Source organism: Peromyscus maniculatus, chromosome 7 (assembly GCF_049852395.1).
Source record: "Peromyscus maniculatus bairdii isolate BWxNUB_F1_BW_parent chromosome 7, HU_Pman_BW_mat_3.1, whole genome shotgun sequence".
Lineage (NCBI taxonomy): Eukaryota > Metazoa > Chordata > Mammalia > Rodentia > Cricetidae > Peromyscus > Peromyscus maniculatus.
In genome coordinates, this window is record NC_134858.1 from 10,526,526 (window position 1) to 10,531,585 (window position 5,060).

Consider the following 5,060-nt stretch of genomic DNA (forward strand, 5'->3'; position numbering starts at 1 on the left):
TTTGCATTACCAGAGTGACTCTAAAAGTTCTTATGGCAGGTTTCTCAGAGCTTCTTGGAAGGTCAATGCAATTTTTAAAAATAGCTAATCTCAGACACTAGAAACTGGAGAGATATCCCATGTTCATGGATTGGTAGAATTAATATTATGAAAATGACCATTCGACCAAAAGCCATTTACACATTCAATACAATCCCAACCAAAATTCCTATCTCACTCTTTGTAAAACTATAAAGAAAAAAAGTGTCCTAAAATTTGTATGGAATCTCAAAAACTCAGATAGTCAAAACAACCCTGAGCTAAAAGAACAGTACTGGAGGGATTACAATTCTAGAACAATACTGAAGACCCAAGCCTGAATACATGTGACTGTAGTTATCTGTAGTCCACAGAGATGCAAAAAACATGAGCTGGAGAAAAGACATCTTCAACAAACAGTGCCGGGAAAACTGGATGTCCACGTGCAGAAGAATGAAATTAGACTTGAATCTACCACTTTGCACAGAAACTAACTCTTTATGGATCAAAGGCCTAAACCTGAAACCCAAAACCCAGAAACTGCTAGAAGAAAACACAGGCAGTGCCCTACATGATACAGGTGTAGGAGAGGACTTCCTGAATAGGACTCCATTTGACCAAGATTTAAGGCCGACAATTGACAAGTGGGACTTCACGGAACTAAAAAGCTCCCGTGCTGCTAAAGAAATAATCAACTTGGTGAAGAAGAATCCCAGAGAATAGGAGAGAATCTTTGCCAGCTCTACATCTGACAAGGTTAATGTCCACAATATATATAAAGAACTGAAAAATCAAATGACCCATTCAAAAAGTGGGCTTGAGGTTTGAACAGGGAAAAGAATATATAAAAACGGCCAAGAAATATCTCAAAAAATGTCACCATCATCTTTAGCAATTAGGGAAATGCAAATCCGAACAGCATCGAGAGTTCATCTTATCCTGTCAGAATGGTAAAGAACAGCCACACAGCAAGCCTGGAGAGGATGTGGGGGAAGGGAGCCTCATTCACTGTTGGTGGGGCTGTAAACTGACAGCCACTGTAGAAATAGTGTGGAGAATTCTCAAAAAGCTAAAAATAAATCTATGACGTGACCCAACTGTATCACTCCTTGACACACCCAAAGGACTCATCCTCTACTCCACAGATGCTTGCTCAGCCATGTTCTTTGCTCTCTATACACAAGAGCTAGAAAGGAAACAACCCGAATGTCCATCAACTGATGGATGGATAATGAAAATGTGGTCCATGTACCCAGCTGTAAAGGAAAATGGCATCATGAACTTTGCTGGTAAATGGATGGAGCTAGAAAAGACCATATTGAGTTAGGTAACTCAGATCCAGAAGGACAAACTTCATGTGTTCTCTCTTATCTATGGCTCCCAGCTCTAAGTCTTTAGATAGAAGTATAGTTCTCATCCCTCATTAAAGAAATTTCTCTTTGCAACAGACAGAAACCATTATAGGAAACTACAACTAATCAAAAATGGAGAGATTCAGAGTGGTGCCCAGTCCCAACTGGTACAGCTACAACTCAATTCCTATATCGAAGGCTCAGGTACTATTGTGGGAGAGAATAGTGGAAAGATTGTAAGAGCGAATGTACCAGGAAGTCTGCCTAAGAGTGTGTCTCCTAGAAATTTCAGAGAAGTCACACCTATGAAGTCTCACCAATATGGCGGCCTAAACAAGAGCTGAACAAGAATAACACCGATTGATATGCTAATGTGAAAGGGGGAATGCTCAGGAGGCCTCAACCCTAACAATAACTACAGCTAGCTAAGAAGTGCTGAGGACAGGAGGAACAGTCTGCTCCAGGGAAGAACCACCTCAGTTCATGGGTTACTTGCAATGGAGTATTTTCTGCTATCAAGTGCTCAGCCCTGAGATGCTGCATACAAGTAACATATGGACTGAACAGGTTGCATTTGTATATCAGGTGTAGGTGTGTGTGTGTGTGTGTGTGTGTGTGTGTGTGTGTGTGTGTGTGAGAGAGAGAGAGAGAGAGAGAGAGAGAGAGAGAGAGACAGACAGACAGACAGACAGACAGACAGACAGACAGACAGAGACAGAGAGGGAGAGACAGTGAGATGGAGAGATGGAGAGACACAGAGAACAATTAAAGAAAGAGACCATGAATTTGAGAGAGAGTAAGGGAGGGGTATGTGGGAAGAACTGGAGGGAAGAAGGGGAGAGGAACTGATATGACTATAATTTCAAAAACTAAAACAGTTATATGTACACATACACTAGCTCATTTCCCGTACATTGGAAGGACGTGCCTCCTAATGGATTTCTCCTGCTCTGTTCCCTTGGTTGGTTCTTCCTGACTCCTTCAACCTTCTACACTGAACCATCAAGCAGGGCCATTCGTTAACTCACGAATCCTCCAATGAAGATGCTGAAAGGAAGGAGGGGGAAAGACAGCCAAGAGGAAGTGGAGACTGACTTGCCTTGCTCACTTCTGGAGGAAACACTGCTTGTCCCCAGAAACCCAGAGAGGGCCATGGAAGGAGAGAGAGAAACAAGAGCTGTTGGTACAATGCTATCTACACGTGTCATACCACAGGGTCGGATTCAATGCTGGAGAGGCTGGAAGGAAGAAATCTCTGGAGAATTGCACAGGATCTGAAGCTGTCCCGCCAAAAATGCCGTCACTTCTCTTTTATTACCTGTGAGATCTGCACGACGGCAGTTTTCAGAAGGAGAGGGCATTTGGAGTTTCTTTATTTTATTTTTTGTGTCCGTATCTTGTCTGCATGTGCCTGGTGCCTGTGGAGGTCAGAGAGGGAGCTGGATCTCCTGGAATGGGAGTTACAGGCAGTTGTGAGCCACCATGTGGGTGCTGGGAATTGAACACAGGACCTCAGCAAGAGCAACAAGTGCTCTTAACCACTGACCCATCTCTCCAGTTACTTAGTGTTTCTTAACGAGCCACCCAGATGTGTCCGTCTAGCCAAAGTTCCCCATGGCTATTTATAAACTCATCTTCATTTCATGAGTGTCACAAGTCACAGCTACAGTTTCAGAGAGTTGCCTAAGATCGAAGGGAAGTCTTAGAACTGGGTGTATATGCCCCAGGCATGTCCACAGGTAGGGTGCTATAATCAGTGTGGGTTATTTTTCATAGCAAAGGGCAAAGATATATGGAATCTCAGTCTTTACCAAAACTGAGTCTAGCTAGGCAGTAATTAAGTATCTCTAATAGTTTCTGCTCAGAGGTCATGCCACAAGGACCAAATGATGATCAAGAGGATGATCATATTTTTAAATGTACTAGGCATAGACCAAGAGACTCAAGACACATCATTCTCTTATCCAATAAGGTAGCACTTACCATTCCCATAGTACAGAGGAAAGGAGACTCCATTAGGTTCAAGGTGTGGTTAGCTGGCCAGAGAGCCTGGAATGTGAATTAAGGAGCATCTGATTTGACCACTGTGCATACTGCCTCACTGTGAGTAACCTGGACTGTGTCTCCTCCTCATTCAGGTGGGAAGGGAGGCAGAGGATTATGTAGGGGTAGAACCTCAGGATGAAATACCCAGAAGGCAGAGAACACTCCTCCACCCTCCTTGACAGTGTGAATATTTCTTCTTTTCCCCCATGGAAAGCTTCCCATTGAAATCGATTCTCAGGTAGGCATTTAATGTCCTCAAACAAACCACAAAATCTGGGCTTTTAAAAAGTCATTGATCTGCTCTCCTGAGTCCAACAAATGAATCTGTAGAGACGTTTTCAACTTGGAAAATGGGAAAGAAATGCCCCCCCATCAACTCAATAGATGAGTTCTCCCTGCCCTGTGGGTTGGAAAACTCTAAACCAGCAGTTCTCAACCTGTGGGTCACAGCCCCTTCAAAATAATCGGGAAACACAGATGTTTACATTATGATTCATAACAGCAGCAAAACTGCAGTTACGAAGAAGCAACAAAGTAATTTGATGTTTGGGGGGGGTCCCCACAACACGAGGAACTGTATTAAAGGGTCGCAGCATTAGGAGGGCTGAGAACCACTGCTCTAAACTGTACTGGCGTACCCATCCTGAAAGTGGGCCAACTTTCATAATTGCCTTTTTTTTTTTTCTTTGCCAAAAAGGTGAAAAGTCGTTCAGCTATGTTACCCATGGCTCCTCCAAATCCTCTTAGGAAGTATAAACATGTCCCTAGGGCGTTAGCTCTGTCCCCTGAAGATTCCTTCCCAGACATTCTGGCAGAGGTCGGGAGAGCAGTTCAACCACCTCTGTTCCATGCTCTGGGAATTCAAGCAGCTGTGTTTGTTTCGGTTCCTTTTGAGCTCAGAAAACAAAGGAAAGAGACTGTATTGAACCACTTCCAACTCACTTCTCTGGATGCCTCACTGTCTCTTTAAAAAAAAGAAGTCCTTCATCGGGTTTCGGAAGGCAGAAAAGGGGTAACTGCCTCACAGTGCAAGTTTTCCTTCAGCTCACTTGTGAGAAAAGCCCACAACCTAGAAAAGAAAAGTAAGAAGAGCTATTTCTATGGATCTGAGGTAAAATCATTGCAAATTCCAAATGGCTTGAACAAAATATGTCCAACATAATTGTTCTTAAGTTAAAACCTCAAATACCATCAATTTCACAACTCCACAGGCTTGTGAGCAGCTTTAATCCCCGTCCTCTCCTCTCAAAATTGTTCCAAATTTGTGCTTCTTGTCTTCCAAGGTCCATTACTTTCATGAGTCACGTAGTCGTGGGGGAGCACAGTGTTTCAAGGCTGGGATCCAGCCAAGTGATGCCCATGTTCCTCAGTGTCAGCACAGACTGCCCCAGCCAGGCTGGGGAGCAATGCGGATTTCCTTGACTCTACCATGTGCTGAGACTGCCACCAGTCCATTTAAAACTCAGTCCTGGTCCTGGGCATGATGGTGCACACTCAGGAATGTAGGCAGAGTGTGAGTTTGAGGCCAGCCAGGGCTGCAAAGTGAGTTCAAGACCAGTCTAAGCAATGTAGTGAGAATTGGTCTTCAAAAGAAAGTAAAGAACATTCAGCCCTTAGCTAGTACTATCTCCCTGCTTTACAGGT